The 20,564-nt window shown below is 45.0% G+C and overlaps 1 protein-coding gene and 1 pseudogene across 2 annotated transcripts in view; both read right to left on the bottom strand.

Moving 5' to 3' along the window:
- LOC146839509 (uncharacterized) overlaps positions 1-20,564 on the bottom strand; it is a 343,610-nt pseudogene that overhangs the window by 306,644 nt on the left and 16,402 nt on the right. The window contains exon 2 of the transcript XR_014980982.1: positions 2,379-2,443. The product of XR_014980982.1 is annotated as an uncharacterized LOC146839509 (transcript). The remainder of the gene's footprint in view (positions 1-2,378; positions 2,444-20,564) is intronic.
- LOC146839511 (uncharacterized) overlaps positions 1-20,564 on the bottom strand; it is a 42,571-nt gene that overhangs the window by 5,486 nt on the left and 16,521 nt on the right. Inside the window, exon 2 of the mRNA XM_085651570.1 lies at positions 2,379-2,443. The gene's annotated coding sequence lies outside the window, so the exon portion shown is untranslated. The remainder of the gene's footprint in view (positions 1-2,378; positions 2,444-20,564) is intronic.

Below are 20,564 nucleotides of genomic sequence, written 5' to 3' on the forward strand. Positions count from 1 at the left end.
TGATAAAGGCACTTGCTGCAAGGGTGTTACCACTTTGACCCTTTACAAGAGGGGGGCAGAGCCTTAGAAAGCAACACCTGAAGGCTGCCTGCCATGAGGGGAAGGTGAGGGCCCAGGTGTCAAGACAATATCAGTAAGGGACATAAAAGGATACTAAGAAACACAGCGGCAGAGAGGCGAAATCGTCAGCCCAGATGGAGAAGAGCTGAGCCCTCCACTGTTTTCGGAACAGTAAGTGATATTGAATCTTTCTAAGGTTACGAGGCATAGAATTCCATCGGTCGGAGCTCAGACATGGAAGGAGAAACATCAGGTTCTGGCTCTGTGGTGACGAGGGATATGGGCCAGGTTTAGATTGGTGGAGCGTAGTGTTCTGGAGGGCATGTCAAATTGCATCCAGGCAGCAAGGCTGGGTACTCCTTGGATCTCTGTTTTTGTTTAGTTACGTTTTGAACAGTTGTCGTGCATCCATTTGGCCAACGCTGATACACAGTTTTTAGATTTAACACAAAAGCCAGTCGACTCTGCCAAGAGGGAAATAATTAGCTGAGTGTCATCAGCATACGGCACTAGTGAGATGTTAGAAATTGGATTTCTGGTTGGCTAAGGCTTGCGCTAAAGCCAGGCAGAAACCACCACTCTAGTCAGGGCTTGGGAGTTACACGCCAAAGATAACCCCTGCTCACCCCCTTGGTAGCTCGGCACGAGCAGTCAGGCTTATCCCGGAGGCAATGTGCAAAGCGTTTGCGCACGCACACAGCAACACCACCCCAGGCAGACCACAAAAGGAACTCCACATTAGGTTATATATAACAATAGCCTTTGTATTATAATAAACACATTAGATCATAATCACATAATATACACTGTGCCAACTGGCACTGGGCAGTATCTATAGGGGATTATATACACCTGACGGGGCCAATTGGGCCACTGTCAGAACAATCACAAAGGGAAATTAGCAAATGTAGGACATATACTAACTGTAGCATAAAATAATAAATGTACTAAATCAGTAATAACAACCAGTCGCTACTGGTAGAAGAAATGAACTTGGAATCATCAACTTAGCATAAATCCCATTATCCCTAACATCCTAAGCATAAATGCACTACACATTAGGAATCAAATATATCCTGCCCAACCCTCAGGGGCATAAATACATTACGCATAAATCACATTAGGCATCATGTTAGGTATAACACATCATGTAATCACCATCATAAACACAGTGGGCCCCAAGCGCGGGCACAACACCTGAAAGCTGGCCCCAGAAAAACTGGCCTCTCACAGGGGCTCAAATGCCCGCTGTCCAGAATGTCTGGGCGGGCTGCGCAGGCAGCAAAGCAAAAGATCAGGCCTAAACGTGGCAGCTGCCCACTAATTGCTGGGCAGCTGTGCAGGCAGAAATGTGGGCACTCACTGTAAGAATGGCACTGGGCTCGGGGGCCCTGCTCTGGGTCTCAATGGGGCTTTTCTGAAATCATACTGCCCCCACAGGGAATGGTGCTGGCACCACCTGGCCGTGAGTCCCCCACTGGGACTCTTGAAAACAAAATGCGCCCCCAAGTTGCAGTTGCCCACTACGGCGGCGCAACTGAAGACCAGCAAAGTACTGACATGTTGGAGTCCCCTCCGGGACTCAGAAATAACCAAAGGAACTGTCAGGACTGCGTAATCCAGTCCGCTAAATACGCAAGGTCATTCCCCAGTTGATGAAATATTCCTAAGAGTTCTCCAATTTAGATCAGGAAAGGACCTATTCCCGAAGGATCTTCTTATTTCCTAGATTAGACTAGGTTATTACCTCTCGGTATTCCAAGATGGCCGCAGATGATGCCATGATGCCATTCGAGGTTAGCAGTCTAGTGGTTGTTCCTTTTCTTCTCATGCAGCTGTGCTCGCAATTGCCCGCGTGGCAAACTGCGCACTTCAACTGTTTACCTGAGGAGTTCGGTCGCAGTTCCTTTAGCGGCGAATTACCAGGTTTTTGCAGGGTCCGGTTTCGTGAGTAAAGAGTATATTATTCCTGAAACTTCGGCTCGCGCTGCAGCGGAAGGTAAGACTGTCATATCTTACTAATTTTGGGTACTCGTGATTTTCAAGAAGAAGGCTTTAGACTCAGCCTTGAATTGTGAACATTTCTGGACTAGTCTCATGTAGGGAAGCGCAAGGTTCGTGTCCAGTCAGCTTCCACATAGCGCTACAGTCAACTTGAAGTAAGGAAGTATTTCCTTTTCCAGAGTAGTCCATTTTCAATATTGGGAAAACGCTTACATTAAAGACTGTGAGAGAATAAGATTGAAGTCAAGACCAATGAACATTTGAATGTATGTGTTCTTATATATATATATATATATATATATATAAGTACTTACCAACTAACGAAGACCTCCTCATCGGCTGGAATTCATCTGAAGACAGGACTGTACAGGAACTTCTTCTGTAAATAGAAAGAGAGACAAAATATATACAAAGTATTCATTTAAGGTTGCAAGGTAAACACATCGTAAGTCCAGAGAACTGTAATGAGAATTAGAAATAATAATAGAGTATAGATTAATTAGTGTTTTACCTCAACAGAGTCATTTAACACCTGAGATTGAAAAAGGCAACCAAACAAGAAAAGAGATAGCCACTTAGTTGAGACAGGTAATTACAGTGGTTTCAGTTGACAAGAATTTAGAAAAGACTGTATGAGAATTACATGTAGATCTGTTCTGCAGGAAGGATTCTACTTAGAAGAAGCAATCCTGTCAGCTGAGCGAGTAGCATCCAGCTAGTAGAAGCAGACCTGTCTGAAGAAGCAAGACGTGGCGTTTTTCTCTTTTCTTCCAACTCCCCTTTCCCCCCCCTTGGGTTGCCCAAGTTCGCATATATTAATATATTGTGTGCTGAGCTTGGGTAACTGGGCTGGGAATTGTGGAACAGTCATCGGCTCCTGCGGAAGTCTAGCCTTTTTGGGACAGGTACTTGACAGGAACTGCCAAGACGTGGCAGCGGCCCGCAACTGCGGCACCGCTGTGAAGCCCCCACGCACGCTGGCACCACTGTGCCCTGAGAAGCCCCCCTCATCTGGGAACAATGATCACTGCACAATGGAGGGGGGGGGGGCATGCACCGAAAATATGCCTTGAACCACCCCCTGACAAAAGGACTACAGCCCCACTCACCGGGACTGTCTCGAGTGTTCCTGTACCGGGGCCGTCTCCTCATCAGGCGGTCTCCTTCGGTTCACCGAGCGAAGTTTCCGTGGCAGGTTTGGCGGCGTTGGCAGCACACGGGGTTCTCACCGTGGTCACGGGAACCCCGCCTCGAGACAGGCTGCTTCTCGACTCCGGCCAGCACGTCTGTTCACCCGGGCCCCCTCCTGGGACCCGGGACTTTCTCACTTTCTGCTCCCGGAGGCGGGGTGGGCTCCCGTTCTCCTCCAATGCAGCGATGCGGCACTTCACCACGCGGGACTCTGTCTTCCTCACAGGAGCCCCACCTGGATTCTTCTTTGGTCGCCAGTGCGGGGTGGGCTCCCGCCTGGCTTCAGCAGTGACCCGGGTCTCCCCTAGCTCACGGAGGCCCGGCTACTTCCGAGGGCGCGTTACCAAGCCCCGCCCACAACCAGGGCTTCCCTGGCTACTTCCGGGTCGCCGCGGGCAGCGCGGCGGCCCTCAGGGCTTTCGGTGGCTTCTTCTCCTGGCAACAGTACGGGGTAGGCTCCCGTTAATCAAATACTGCCAGTAGCGGGGTGGTCTCCCGCTAAAAGCACATAAACACAATAAGGTAGATATGCGGGACGGGCACCCATGCCGAAAATAATTCGGATTGCGGGGGAATCTCCACGCCGGGGATTCCCTTACAAAGATGATTGCAGCTTTGTGCTGCTATTAAAAATCGAAGTGCTGCTCCTCGTGGGCGTAAAAATAGCGCGCTCACCGGGAAATAAAGATATAGCGCTTCCCAGGCGCTTGAAATCCCCAAATCCAGGGAAAAAAATTGAGCGCTCTGGCCAGCAGTAAAGAGCAAAGCGCTCTTTCAAAGTAAGGCAAAGTTCAGGGGGCACAAGGCTAGACTCAGGCAGGCCAGCACACAGGGCCCTCCAGCAGGGAGGCAGTACCTTGTGGCGGTTCCTCCTGGAGCCCAGCAGAACCAGCCCCCAGCGTCAGTACCAGCACAGCAGAGCACACTTTCATGGGGTCACAGCCCCTTTTCTTATACACAGATTTCCTTTGTCACAAAGGTGCAGGGCAAGGGGGAAACCAGATGCAACTGGTTTGGGGGAGCTTTGGAGCACTTTGTTTTGCTCAGCTCCTGTCTCCATTGTCAGGTGGGGGCTAGGTGCTCAGACGCACGACAGGGGGCGAAGCCAGCATTGTGGAGGGAAGGCACAGCCCTATTCAGGTCCCAGGTGCAACTCCTCCCTCCCATCTACATGCAGATCTCCCTATTCACCACTGGGCAGACTCATCCTGCACACCATCCAGCCCCTGTCAATCACAAGCCAGACATGCACTCCACATCAGGCAGGCAGACAGGCAAAATAGCACACAGAAATGCCAACTTCTGGAAGTGGCATTTCTCCTATAGTTATAATAAATCTGCGCACACCATTGCGCAGCATTTATTCTTACGAGTTCGCACATACTAAACTTGACCCTGCACTCCTCTCACACCAGGAATTACCATGGACACACATATCCCCCATGCATTCCTATGGGAGGGCAGGCCAGTCTCACTAAAGGTAACACAGAGCGCACGCACTTTACACTGGTACACGGTGCTAAAGTGCCTAGAGGCCTAAAACCACTAACACTACATAGGGAAAAAGGCTAGGATAAATGCAAAAAGTTTAGGGGTGAACCTGCCAAAAGGGCCAGGCCCAAAATCAGATATTCCAAAATATTTCACTACCTCCACCAGAGGTCTCATGTGAATATTAAATAGGGTAGGACTGAGCTCCGAACTCCTAGGGATGCCAGGAGCCAGTCCTCTTTGTGATGAGGCGAAAGGGGGGGGGGGGGGGGGGTATACCTTTAAAAGACCACTCCTTTAAAAAGAAGGTAAACCAGGCCGGGCCTTTGCCCTGTACCCCCAGGTCAGTGAGGCGAGTTAATATTTGTTAACACTAGGGCTTCTTGTACCTTTTTTAAGGCTGAGTCTGGTTCACAAACTACGATTCCCAGAGCGCATTGCGATGGCTATCGCCTTGTATGTCTTCCCATGCTCCTATAGGGTGGGTCAGCAGACTTGGTGGGCATATAGGCAGCAAGTTCCTTGCATCAGGTGCTTGGCCTTCTTTCCTGTGTAGGACCACGCCCCCTTCCTGTTTCATCCGTTCCTGAGAGTTCGAGAGACGCCGCTGACCTGTTTCATTGCCAGCAAAGAATGCGTTTAAAGGACCTACTTCGTGCTGGAAGAATTCCCTGCCCCTCCGTTGGAACCGCTGTAAGTCCGAAGCGTTTGGAAGCTCCGACACGCACGGACGCACCGGTAACAAACTGCCTTTCCTTTTTCCCATCATCCTCGGAGAGGATGCGAGACTGTATTTGGAATATGTTTACGAGCGCGAAGAAGCGCTAAAGGAGAGCCTTCTCTTCCCTTCAAGTTCATGAAAGATAGAGAAAGTTTATTTTCTTTTCCTTTTTGAGCTCATTACGGAGAGCGCATCTTGCCTAAAGTCTCCTCCGCTTTTTGATTTAGTCTGCGTTGACGAGCGCTGTCTTACGCGGTTGAGCGCTGCTGATAGTCGGGAGCCAGAATGCACGCCCATTGTGAATAACTGTTGTGGTTTACACTACCACTACGCTGTAACTAGCAAGTTAATGCCACGTATACCACGTAGGTGGGAGATATTCATAAGCAGCGCTATATAAGACGCTTCCTGTTACGTTGACTCCTATTTGGAACTACAGCACCCAGAAGACACCTGTCTTGTTCCACTGTACTATTTAATAACTCTTGGATGCAAGGAGGTGTTCTCCTTTTGTGTTGGATTAATAAGCAATTTTCCTTTGAAGAGACCTACTTACAGCGTTCTACTGGCTATATATTTGTGAGTATGGGAGGATATATAATGTGAGGGTTTACCGCTTGCCTCTGTATTATAGGGATATGTCCCCTTAATCTTTCCCTTTTCTGTTTCATTGTGTCTTGTAGGAGCCCTGCGATACCTTTGGAAGTCCTGGTGGTCCTTTTTGGTCTCTTCACTCTCTGAGGGGGTATCAGTCTACCTGTGGTGTGTCTATTGGCCTAGAGGTGGCTATACCCTGTGAGAGTGAAAAGACATTATCTTCGCTCCCGTGGCTCTCCGACTATCTGTCATCGGAAAAGTTCCCGGACAGAAAGGCCAAGCCCACGTATTTAAGATCCCCTGAGCGAAAATGGATAAGGGTGCTTCTTATGATGCGTCTATGGGAGACCCCTTGCGTCTTGCTAATCCTGAGATTACAATGTCTGAATTAGCTACTACTGTAGTTAACTTACAAACAGAGCTCAGATTGTTGAGAGGAGAAAATCAGCGTCTAGTAACCGAATTAGATGTTTTAAAGACACAAAAACAGTTAGAAGCTACTATAACAGAAACACACCCCAAGCATAAACGTAGTTACATCCAGCCAGGTCATTTTCAACCTCAGTCGTTAGGCCCCTCCTTATCCAATGCTTCTCCTTCCACCCCGGTTAATGTGACTGTCGTCACACCCCCTCACACGCCCTTGGCTATGCCGGAACGCTTTAGTGGGGATAGCAACAAATACGCCGTATTTATGTATCAATGTCACTTACAGATCGGCCTCTGTAGATCGGCCTCCTTTCCTGATGATGCAGCAAAGGTAGCTTTCATCATCTCGTATTTAAGTGGGAATGCAGCCCTTTGGGCCGTGCCATTAGTGGGGAATGATGATCCTATCTTGTATAATTTAGCGCAGTTTAAGGACAGGATGAAAAGCCTATTTGCTCTGCACTCTTACATGCAGGCTAGTGACAACGAGCTGCTTAATCTTAAACAGGGCTCGAAAGATCTACTTACATATATAACCACGTTCAACAGGTTAGTTACAGAGACTCAGTGGCCTGAGGAGAAGAGAACCTCCCTGTTTTATAGGGGATTAAAAGACGAGCTTAAGGACATCCTGTCTCAGATAGTAGATCCCCCCATTAAGAGTGTTTGTCCTTTATGGATTTAGTGGTCAAGTTGGATCATCGTTTGACAGAAAGGAAGGGAGAAAAGACCAAAAGTGATTATCCTCGTCTCTTTCTTTCTAGGACCGACAAGAAGGAATCTAAGGACTCGAGCGAGCCTATGCAAATAGGAGGTATAAGGGGCCCTTTGTCAACGGAGGAAAGAGAGAAACGAAGAAGACTGAAGCTCTGCCTTTACTGTGGTAAGGGAGGGCATTTTGCTAGAGAATGCCCCGCTAAACCCAAAGCGTACGGGAGGAGTACTGCGGTTACTCTGGGGCCGCAGTGTCAGCGGAAAACTAACGGACTTGGAGAATACTGAGATCGCTTTTCCAAGTCCCTCTTTGTCTCAGATCTACCGGTCTTTAGTCAACACTTTATCTCCAGTGCCCAAGCATTTTGCTATCTCTGTGGTATTCATTCTACACTCGCAACATAGAGAATCTATGTCTATATTGATAGATTCGGGAGCTACAGGGAATTTCTTAGATATAGCAATAGCGAAAGCTCTTGGGTTGGAACTCATTCTTAAATCACAACCCGAAAGAGTAAGAGCGGTGGATGGGTCCGAGTTATCCTCGTGGTTGATAGAATATCGCACCCCAGATATTGTCATGGTTTGTGACAATGGGCACTCCGAGATCATCTCTTTTGATCTAATCGATACTCCTACCTTTGGCGCCATCCTTGGGGTGCCATGGTTACAACAGCACAATCCCCATATAGACTGGGTGTCCAGGAAAGTAATGCTAAGGTCCTCCTACTGCATAGTACATTGTTACCAAGAAACCGCTCTTTGGCAAACGCCTTTGTGTTGCGCAACGTCCTCTTCGGATTCCCCTGTGCTGCCTGTTGAGTATAGTGAATTTGCTAGTGTATTTGATGAGGTGAAGGCGATAGCTCTTCCCCCTCACCGAGCTTATGATTGCCGCATTGATTTAATTCCTGGAGTTGAATTACCCATCAGCAGAGTGTATGCCCTAACAGAACCAGAGACCACGTATCTTTATGAGTACTTGCAGGACATGGTAAAAAAGGCTTCATCCGGCATTCTACCTCCCCTGTATCCTCTCCTCTATTTTTCATTCCGAAGAGAGAAGGAGGGTTGAGAGCGCGCCTGGATTATCGTGCTCTGAACAAAGCCACAGTAAAGAACAAATACCACTCATCTCCGATCTCTTGGATCAGGTGCGTAAATTGAACATTTTCACCAAACTCGATTTGAGAGGAGCTTACCATCTGATCGGAGTCAGAGAAGGTGATGAGTGGAAGACGGCCTTTCGCACGAAATTTGGCTTATACGAATATTGTGTAATGCCTTTTGGCTTATGCAATGCCCCCGCGGCTTTTCAGTTTTTTGTGAATGAAATATTACGGGGATACTTAGACCTCTTTGTTATCGTCTACATTGACGATATTCTGATCTACTCACAAACAGACCAAGAACACGTGGAACACGTACGGTTAATTCTACAACGACTCCAGGATAACCACCTGTTTGCAAAACTGGACAAATATTTGTTTTATACCCAAAAGGTTAACTTCTTGGGTTTTGTCATATCCCCCGAGGGTATTCATATGGATCCATCCAAAGTGTCTGCTATCACTAGTTGGAATAGCCCTAAGACAGTAAGAGAAGTACAATCCTTTTTAGGATTTTCCAATTTCTATAGAAGATTCATTCATCACTTTTCCGAGTTAGTTACCCCAATTACTAGATTGCTAAAAAAGGGGGTAACATTTGAATGGGACAACGCGGCTGAAGTCGCCTTTCGGGCCTTGAAGAACAGGTTTACATCCGCCCCCATAATCAGACACGCAGATGAGACACAACCGTATTTTGTGGAGGCTGACGCCTCTCAGTATGCAGTGGGAGGAGTATTGTCACAAAGAGACAAAAAATCGGGCACTCTCCATCCGGTTGCTTACTTTTCAAAAACTCTAACACAAGCTGAGCAAAACTGTACGATAGGGGAGAGGGAACTTTTGGCCATAAAAATGGCGTTTCAGGAGTGGCGTCATTACTTGTTGGGATCACCCCATATCATTACAATCTATTCTGATCACAGAAATCTCCAATTCTTTCGATCAGCTAGAGCCCTTACCCCCAGACAGATGAGATGGGTATCCTTTTTCTGTGAATATGATTTTATAATCACCTTTCGTCCTGGCTCGAAACAAGGTAAGGCAGATGCCCTATCTAGGTTGGGAAAAAAATCACAGAGTCACAGAGGAAGTCCCTGTGCCCATAATACCTGAAAACAAGATCATAGCTCTGGGTGTACAGGAGGAAGTAGATTCTGACAAATTTTTCTTACGTTTAGAACAAGAATGTAACAAGCTCGATCAAGCTGTCTGGTTGGTGGATCCAGTGAACACTATAGTGAAAGGCTTGTTCTATCATAAAGGCCGCTTATATATCCCTTCAGAAGAAACCCGTTCATTAGTCATAACATGGTGCCATACGTTACCTATGGCTGCACATCCCGGAAGTGAAAAGACTTTACAAACCTGTCAGAGGTGGTTCTGGTGGAAAAGTATGATACAGGACATCTCTACCTTTTGCAAGGCCCGTCCTATTTGTGCCCGACAGAAGTCCTTGCATTGTGCCCCTGCAGGCCTCTTAAGACCTTTACCTGTCCCTGATTGTCCGTGGTCAACTATTAGTATGGATTTTATCACGGATTTACCTACAAGTAAAGGCTTCACAGCTATACTGGTAGTTGTGGATATGTTATCCAAAATGGCGCATTTCATTCCCCTCAAGAAGCTTCCTAAGGCCCAAGAACTCACAGATATCTTCATAGAAAACATAGTAAAGTTACATGGATTGCCAACGGTAATTGTGTCCGATCGAGGACCCAGTTTATATCTAAATTTTGGCAAGGTCTATGCAAAGTACTCCACATAAACCATAGGCTCTCTTCGGCTTATCATCCGCAAATGGATGGACAAACAGAGAGGACCAACCATACTCTTGAGCAGTTTCTGCGCTGTTTACTTAGTACCACTACCAGTGATTGGATCCAGGCCATTCCCTTAGCAGACTTCGCCTACAATAATTCTACGCACTCTGCTTCTAAAATCTCCCCTTTCTTCTTCGTTACTGGATGTCATCCGAAGTTCCTCCCTGTACACCTTCCATCTGAGTTGCTAAACATACCAGCAGTCCATGAACACCGTAAAGTCCTTAGATCCATATGGGACCAGGCTAAGAGAGAATTACTAGAAGCCAAACAACACATGAAAGAGCAGGCTGATAAACATAGACGACCTGCACCGGTCTATGCTGTGGGGGATAGGGTATGGCTGTCCACAAAGAATCTCAGATTACCTGGGCCACGAAAACTCCAACCCAGATATTTAGGACCTTTCTCCATACTACAGATAGTCAATCCTGTAGCTATGAAAATAGAGCTTCCACTAGACATGCACGTACACCCTGTTTTCCATACTACTCTCCTTAAACCTTTTGTTCCCCCCTCATGTCCTGAGCCACCACCTCCTCCCATCACTATTGATGGAGCACTAGAGTATGAAGTCCAACGCATTGTTGATTCACGAAGATACAGGGGAAAGTTACAATATCTTGTCGATTGGGTGGGATATGCCCCTGAAGACAGAACGTGGGAACCTGCAGAGAACGTTCATGCCCCAGTATTAATCAGAAGATTTCATGCATTATATCCTTCCAAACCTAGACCAGTGAATAGACCTTTAGGGGGGAGAACTGTTAACACTAGGGCTTCTTGTACCCTTTTTAGGTCTCGCCTGACCCAGCGCATGCAAGACTTATTGAGAGGGCTCCAAAAAGTGCTACCAGGCCAGCCTAGAGCAACAGTGCATGTGCGCGGGCGCGCGCGCCGTGCTTTTACCGCGATTACTTTCACTTTCGCGGCCGCTTTGAAGTTTGATCGTGATCGCGATCACTTTAACTTTAGCTGCCGCACGGCCGCTTTGCATAGCCAATAGTTCTCGCTTTTGGGACCTTATAAGTATTTAGTTATGCAACTGTTGCATGGCTAAACACTTATAAGGTCCCAAAGGCGAGACCTATTGGCTATGCCAATGCTTGTTAAGGCTGAGTCTGGTTCACAAACTACGATTCCCAGAGCGCATTGCGATGGCTATCGCCTTGTGTGTCTTCCCATGCTCCTTTAGGGTGGGTCAGCTGACATGGTGGGCATATAGGCAGCAAGCTCCTTGCATCAGGTGCTTGGCCTTCTTTCCTGTGTAGGACCACGCCCTCTTCCTGTTTCATCCGTTCCTGAGGGTTCGAGAGACGCCGCTGACCTGTTTCATTGCCAGCAAAGAACGTGTTTAAAGGACCTACTTCGTGCTGGAAGAATTCCCTGCCCCTCCGTTGGAACCGCTGTAAGTCTGAAACGTTTGGAAGCTCCGACACGCACGGACGCACCGGTAACAAACTGCCTTTCCTTTTTCCTTTTTCCCATCATCCTCGGAGAGGATGCGAGACTGTATTTTGAATATGTTTACGAGTGCGAAGAAGCGCTAAAGGAGAGCCTTCTTTTTCCTTCAAGTTCAAGTTAGAGAGAGTTTATTTTTTTTTCCTTTTTGAGCTCATAACGGAGAGCGCATCTTGCCTAAAGTCTCCTCCGCTTTTTGATTTAGTCTGCGCTGACGAGCGCTGTCTTACGCGGTTGAGCGCTGCTGATAGTCGGAAGCCAGAACGCACGCCCATTGTGAATAACTGTTGTGGTTTACACTACCACTACGCTGTAACTAGCAAGTTAATGTCACGTATACCACGTAGGTGGGAGAACATTCATAAGCAGCGCTATATAAGACTCTTCCTGTTACGTTGACTCCTATTTGGAACTACAGCACCCAGAAGACACCTGTCTTGTTCCACTGTACTATTTAATAACTCTTGGATGCAAGGAGGTGTTCTCCTTTTGTGTTGGATTAATAAGCAATTTTCCTTTGAAGAGACCTACTTACAGCGTTCTACTGGCTATATATTTGTGAGTATGGGAGGATATATAATGTGAGGGTTTACCGCTTGCCTCTGTATTATAGGGATATGTCCCCTTAATCTTTCCCTTTTCTGTTTCATTGTGTCTTGTAGGAGCCCTGCGATACCTTTGGAAGTCCTGGTGGTCCTTTTTGGTCTCTTCACTCTCTGAGGGGGTATCAGTCTACCTGTGGTGTGTCTTTTGGCCTAGAGGTGGCTATACCCTGTGAGAGTGAAAAGACATTATCTTCGCTCCCGTGGATCTCGGACTATCTGTCATTGGAACAGTTACCGGACAATATTATTGCATGTGAGACAGTGTCAATGGGCGCACTTAAATCTAGGAGTATCAGAGCCTGGGATTTGCCAGCATCTGCCGTACTGCAAAGGTATTCAGTAACTGTTAAAAGAGCAATTTTGGTGCTATTTGATCTAAATCCATTTTGGGAACTATCTAATATTTTATATTATTCTAATATTTTGCTTAGGAGATTGTTTACATGTTTCTCCCCATCCTTGAACAGAAACAACAGAAGAGAAATGGGTTGATAGTTTTCTGACTGAGTGGCATTAAGCAAAGGCTTTTTTAGAAGACGGATAACCTTGGCGTGTTTCCATGATATTGATACTTCTTCAGTGCTCAGCAAGAGTTTGGCTAATTCTAGAAATATGGGTGTGACGCTCTCATGAAATTTTTACATATAATCAGGTTTAAATGGGTCATCGGGAGATCCAGATTTCACTTGACGCATTAAGGTGGAAATAGAATCTGCGTCAAGTAGAGCCAATTGGCCAAGAGAGACAGGTTTGACCATTTTCTCACCCCTGTTAAAGTAAAGATAAAGAGCATTGACCAAGCTTGCTGCAGTGGCTGTTAGAAGCTCCTGCTAATCCAGGAGTGGAGGTGGGTTTAATCAGGCTTGTTCACAATAGAGAAGATTTCCTTTGAAAGCTTGCTGCTGTTTTTGATTTGTCTGCAAATATTTCGACACAGGCTGTTTTAATCAGTTTCTTGTAGCATTTAATCGCTCTCAAGTATTGCATTCATGCTGCAGCATCATGGGATTTGTGCCAAGCTCAATCTAGTTCTTTGAATTTCTCCTTTTATGAGCAATGCTTCATTGAACCAAGCAACTGGGGGGCTGCTTCCTACTTTTATAGAGCTTGGCAGGAATAAAATGATCCAAGGCAGAATTGAGCCATGCTTTGGTGGAAGTCTCCGCCAGTTCTATATTGGAGTCTAATAGAGGCACACTCCTTTCGATAAACTTTGAAAAGGCAGATGGGTCCAGTTTATGCCACTACTTTCTCATTGTGGGGTTACCGGTAGTGTTTTTTTCAACGCTAGGTGTATCAATGGTCATAGGCACCAAATAATGGTTTTACCAGGTCACTGGAATAGGGGGAGCAGTTTGAAGGGTGGCCAGGTTGGAAAAAACAGGGTTCAGCAGATGGCCGGCCTCATAGCTGAATGTTTTACTAACTGAGCTAATTGGAAAGTGGCCAAGTCATTAGTAAAGTCCTGGATTTCTTTATTGTTGATTAGATCAACATGAAGATTTAAGTCTCCAATTATGCTCAAGTTGGACAATTGAAGTGAGTGCAAGGTAGAGCACTCTCTTAGAGATTGCCTGGGAACGCATCGCAGCCGGGCCGGGTCACCGACTACAGTCCTCAGGCGCCACTGCATCACTCTTCCCGCGCCCGGAGGCGCATAAAGGCAGGAGTGAGGTCCCGCTGTGGGGGACACATCGGAGCGGAACCATGGCACTGACTACAGCACCAAGGCTCCACCACACGATGCATCACTCTTCCCGTGCCCGGAGGCGCTTAAAGGCAGCAGCGAAGTCCCGCTGTGGGGGCCGCATCGGAGCAGAGCCGGGGCATTCACTATAATCCTCAGGCTCTACAACACGCCGCATCACTCTTCCCCCGCCCGGAGGCGCTCAAAGGCAGCAGCGAGGTCCCGCTGTGGGGGACGCATCGGAGCAGAGCTGGGGCACGGAGGAGGCTGGGCCCCCCCTCTAACTTCTACACTCCCCGTTACAGGCCCACCATCGTCAAGAAAAGGCTGAGAGCAACAGAGGAGGTAACTGTTACCTCTTTAGATACTTTTCTGGCCAAGGCAACATCGGAATTAGAAAAATAAATCGCACTTACAGAAAAAAGACTTTTGTTGGGGTCAGGGGCAGGGCAGTCATCTAATCTAGTTGTTTCCACAACTAAGAGGGGTGTAACGAAACTATATGGTGTTTCTCTTCCAGAATTGCCAGCAGTCTCTGTACCAACCCCCGAACATTTACAGCCTGCCTCTACATTTAGTTGGAAAGCAACTGACGCTACCTCTGTAAATGGTAAATGAAAAAGAGGCCATGCGATACTGCCCTCCAAGTGTCCTGCCAAGAAGATCAGAAAGGTCGCTATTCCAGCGAGTTCCACATGTATGAATGGCCAGCAACATTCAGAGACTACATTTCCCACATATTGGTGTGATCTTCTTGATAACTTTAAACAACTTTTGCAACCGATCTATGCCCGTTAAGATTCTATAGATCGCACCTAAGGTCATCCCCTCTGATGTCTGTAAAACTCTTAAAAACTATAATTGTGAAAGTCATAATTTGTGTTTTAATTGTGAAAACATGATCCTTGGTCGTGAGTTAGCTAAATCGCCCTCTACTTCTATTGGTCACCCTTGTGTTGAAAATCAGGTGGCCCCCAGCAGGGATCCTATAGGTCCAGACCATGTAGATTTGGTCCCTAGGTGTTGCCCACCGCAGGTGACCATACAAGATTCTATGGGTAAGGGGCAATCGCATGACTTATCAAGACCACAGGTTAAGGTAAATCCCCCGTTTACTCTGGCCCATAGCAGACCAAATCAGCAATACATGGACTTGCCTCCTGCAGCTTGTCACTATGTTCAAATTTTAGTCAACGTGCCTTTATTGCATCCCAATCTTAGAAAATCTTCACTTCAGCTGATGGCCAAGGCTCGACACTGGATGACTCAAAACTCTAATAAAGGTCATCTCATCCAAAACCATTTGATAATGGCCAGAAGAACGCAGTGAATTGGGTCTGATGAAAAAACAACCAATAATGACTGGTTATTTTAAACTTTGATAATGAATGGCTAGTGAGAGACCTATTAGGGAGTTTACCGATTGCCCCTTCACTCCATTCTCAGATTCATGCAGTCTCGTTGGGCTTTTTTTTATAGGTCAGCACAAGTACGTAGTTCCATCGTACTCACTCAGGGCCTTTCTTTAGTGAGAACTGGTCATAAGCCTGCGCAGGTGGCTTTTGATGCCCTTGCCCTATCAAATAGGTACTCATTGTTGGAAGATATGGAGGCATGTGATTGACTGATCTCTCCACTAAATCATTTGCCTCCTCAGTCTGTTCTTTATCACGATTATCAAATGGTTTCTGGTTTGGTACCCGTTGAGAGGGTTCAGTTGGTCATTTTAGATTTACTAAGAAGTATTACATCCTTACCAATTGACCCTACATCATCCTTCTCACCAGGACCGACAGCGATTTGGTCACAGGAGTCCCTAAGTGATATAAAGTTTCTCTCTAGGAATATAGCGGGTTATGAAAACAAAAAGGATAATCAAAATTGGCATAAAGTGTTTACGAATTCTGATATTATCTGCTTTCAGAAAAATTGGGCAGAGCAGTCTGCCTATGTAAATAGCTACAGCTCCTTTGTTACGCCAGCAGTTCCATCAGCAGCAGGTAGATCTAAGGGGGAGCTTACTCAGAATTATAGCAAACACGATCGCCCTAGATAAAGTGACATTTATCAATAACTCGCCCCATTTTCATGTTATCTTGGCTGAAGGTTCTGGGAAAATTGATTTGTTACGCATTCATTTTTATAATAATAATTTTAAGAATCCTACACATGTGACAGATGAGGTGGCGGTAATATTGGAATCTCTGTTAACATACCACACGTTCAATTGTTTTTATTTGAGCTCGGGATTTGCATGTGTACTGTAGCCCCAATTCGGACCAACATATTTGTGGGGTAACTGACACTAATGATTTGTTTTTTTATTTTTTTTAATTTATATTTTTATTGAGAGTTCATAGACACAGAAAAAACATTACAAGGCTCATCAGCCGTAAGGTTTAACATCAAAAATTAGGAATGCGATGGATATGCATACGTACATTATAAGCAATTCATTATAGCATATAAGCAATATAAATACGACATAAGCAATACATTAAACATTAGCAGCCATTTTAGTGAATAAAGTGCATAGTGAGATAAGTGAATAGGAGAAAAATAAAAAAATAAAATGATTCTACTGTGGGTTTCGCCTCTTATAAAACCTGTCTGAACATATGGTGTGCAAAATGCCATTCTCGTAACAGAAAATGTCAATCCATCTAGCTATCGAACACGCTCCAATGCTTATGTTAATTCCTAAGGGCTCCTGCTCTTAATGCATATTTTCTTTCCCTACCCTTGATCCGAAGTAGTTTTGCTTTCCATGCTTGAAAAGTTGGAGCTTTCTCTGATTTCCAAAATTGTAGGATTAGAGATCTAGCTATTAATTATGCTATAAACAAAGCCTCATCGTATGGAGTAGGGCTTGGAGAGCAGCCTAACACTGCTATTGATGTATCAATCAAGATATTGGCTTTGATCGTAATACAGAGATAGTTTCCTATTTCTTCCCAAAATTCCGTTATATTTGGACATTCCCAAATGATGTGACTCCAGGTACCCTTCTCTACGCATCGGAAGCACTTATCTTCAACCAGGGGGTAGACATTGTGGAGGAATGAGGGAGTTCTATAAATAAGCCATTTACTATAAAATTGCATACGTTGAAAGTTCGCACCGCAGAAGATTTTTTTATTAAATTTATTAATTTTATCCCATGTCGGTTTGCTAATTTCAATGTCTTCCCTCTTTTTCCACCTATCTCTGACCTTAGTAAATACCTCGATTGCATTATCCTCTTTTAATACTTTAATCCACATACTAATTTTCTTTAATGAGGGATTGTTTAATGCTGTTGATACATCTCTTTTGTAAAATAAATTAGCTATATCGCATTGTCTAAGCTCCGCATGTAGCATACAAAAAGACCATTGCAAGATTGTGCTCGAGTGATGGATTTGTCTAAAAACTTCTTCCCACGTTTTCCATCTATTTCCCACAAGAAAGTCCTCTATTATCTCGAAGCCATTCTCACTCCAAAGTCTCGCTGTGTTAATATCCAAGCAACCCCCTTCGCCAAAACTAAAATTAGTTAACACAGTTGAGCTGCCTAAGTTAAAAATACCATAAAATGTCAGGAGCTGGGTTTTAATTTTAAATAGCCATTGGAGAAACTTATAGCGGACTTTCTTTGGATATTTCGTAATTCTGACAGGCTCCGTTATTTTAGATTCCAGCAGCATCCTCTTCATAAAAAAAATTATCTGCCACATAGTCATTTAGAAAAAAAAATCTGAAACTGTGGTGTGCAAAAGTAGCAAAATAATAATCTCTAATATTTGGGAGGGACAGTCCTCCTTGCGTTGTTGGAAGATATAAAGTGCTGAGTGCTAATCTTGGAATTTTTTTTGTCCAAAGAAAAGAGGAAAACAAAGCATCCACTTTTTAAAAAAAAGAAACCTGGATTGGGCAAGGGGCAGTGCTAAAAAGAAAATTAAAAAGAGGTAGAATTGACATACGTATTAAAGCAAACCGGCCCATTATGGAAAGTGGCAGTAAATTCCAACGATCAAGGTGAGACCCAACCTTTTTTAACAGAGGTATATAATTTAATGAATATAGATCTTCCAAGTTATCCGAGATAAGTATTCCCAGGTATCTCTTTGGGCATAAGTTATAATTCTGCCTACATTTCGGCAATAAAGTGTCTACAGTGCAATTAACTAAAATTATTTCCGTCTTATTAACATTTATCTTATAGCCTCCCAGTTTTTGAAAATCAGAAAAGATTTTAAAAATTTTCACTTGACTTGCAGGCTTTTAATCTAAAAAAAAGGGCAATGTCATCGGCATAAAGTTTAATATTTGTCATTCCGACTACTGGTACTGTATCGGACATTATGCCCCTAATTGCAATGGCTAGAGGTTCAATAAAAAGAGCAAATAAAATTGGCGACAGAGGACACCCATGCCGTGTACCTCTGCTAACATAACATGTCCCGACATTGCAATTATTGATAATGATATGTGCCCTAGAATTAATATAGAGTTGTTTTAAGAGAGAGATAAATGCCTGCGGAAAATCGAAACTGTGCAAAATAGCAAAAAGACAGTCCCAAGACACCAGATCGAAAGCTTTTTCAGCATCAAGGAACCAAATTTGTGCTTTCACATGTTTAAACATGTTTAAATAATCCAGTGCCTCAAGTAAAAATCTTGTATTTGTATGGAGGTGTCTTCCTGTTATAAAACCACACTGATCTGGGCCTATAAGAGGCCCTATTATTTTATTCAGCCGGTTCGTTAAAAGTTTCGTTAAAATGTTATAATCTGTATTTAAAAGACTTATGGGCCTGTACGAGTTTGAATTTTCCTTGTCCTTTCCTTTTTTTAAAATACTGACCACCACCGCTGAATGAAAACTTTCTGGGGGGGACCCCCCTTGTATTAAATAATTAGCCAATAGAAGGAGTTCTTTGCGCAAAGTCCCCTCAAATTTTTTTTAAAATTCGGCGGGGAGTCCATCATCCCCATTTGCCTTACCATTGGGTAGGGAAGAAATTACCTCATCTAGTTCTAACATTGTAAAGTCTTTGATCAAGAAATTTTTATCCTCGTGGGCTAACTTAGGTATTGTGAGTGACTCTAAAAACACAGAAATAGTTTCGCGTGCAGCCGGTTCAGTAGCTTGATACACTTCCTTATAGTGGTTTAAAAAAATCTCACCAATGGAAGCTGTGGTTTTTACCTGAACATTAGTGGCAGGGTTCATTAATCTCTCAATCCTATTGCGTACTTGATTTTCTTTAGCTTGCCAGGCTAAAAGTTTACCAGTATATTCGCTCTCCTCATATATCTTCTGGGCATGAAGATTGCTGTTAACATTACCCAGGTCGTAATAATCTTTCATTTTATTCTTTGCCTCAAGGAGTTTTTGCCCAGAGTGTAAGGATCTTGCCCTATAATGTTCTTGAGTTGCCAGCGTCAGATTTACTTGTAGATTTAACTTAACCTCCCTTCTTGCCTTCTGCTTTGGGATTTCTTTAGATTTGTATTTGTATTTGTATTTTGTACTTGTATCGCGCAGCTATCACCCAACGGGTATCTTGGCGCTCGGACTGTGGTGAAAAAAACTTCTAGACCAACAAAGTGTGTAGCATCAAAAACGGAAAAGAAGAGGGGAAATGAAAAGCCGGTGTCAATCTGGAGATAAAGAATTAGGAGACCATATGTCCCTCCCTAGGAAAGAGCCAAGTCATCAAACTTCGCCTGAAATCCATCAAGGAGTTGGCCTGTCTAATATTCAGGGGAAGTTCATTCCAGTGTCGCGGGGCCACTGTACTAAAGGCCCTACCTCCCATCCTGGCTTTCTTAATCCTACCAGTATTTAGCAAGAAGGCATTCGATGAGCGGAGAGTCCTTTGAGGTTTGTACCAGAATATTTTCTCTTGTAGAGAGATAGGGCCAAGACCATGTGCCGCTCTATAGGCAATACACAGGGATTTAAACTTAACCCTTTCCCTCATGGGAAGCCAGTGAAGCTCTTGAAGCGCCTGCATGGTTGAAGAACCACGTTTCCTATTCAGCGCCAGCTTGGCTGCCATAGACTGGACCCTCTGCAAACTCTGGTATATGTAAAGCGGAGCGCCTAAATACAGAGAATTGCAGTAGTCCAGCCTACTCAGAATGGTACTACGGACCACCAAAGGTCTTTTCTCCACAGGCAGAAGAGGTAGAATCTGCCGTAGGGCTTTCATAAGAGCAAAACACACCCCCACAGTTTTTTTAGCTTGAGAAGCCATTTGGAGGTCATTGTCAAACATGACCCCCAGGTTCCGCACCCTTGTCACTGGGACAATGGGTTCCACTTCTGGGGCCATTCTAAAGTCAAAGGGCAAATCTCTTACTCCTGCCGGGGGGCAATAAATCACCTCGGTCTTGCCTCCATTGAATTGCAGTGAGTTAGCCCTGAGCCAATCCGATGTCTGACACATACAATTCTGGAAGTCATCCATGGTCAAAGCGCCTTTTCCTTCCAGTGAAAACACTAGTTGGGTGTCATCCGCGTAATTAATGAGATCAATCCCATACGCTTTAATAATCGGAATTAAAGGCTGCAGATAAATGTTGAACAAGATGGGGCTAATGGCCGATCCCTGGGGGACCCCATGTTCCACCAGGGTCCTACTGGAGGTAAAAGGGGGGAGAGAGACCACCTGTTGTCTCCCT

The sequence above is a fragment of the Triturus cristatus genome, chromosome 4_1 (assembly GCF_964204655.1).
Source record: "Triturus cristatus chromosome 4_1, aTriCri1.1, whole genome shotgun sequence".
NCBI classification, from domain to species: Eukaryota; Metazoa; Chordata; class Amphibia; order Caudata; family Salamandridae; genus Triturus; species Triturus cristatus.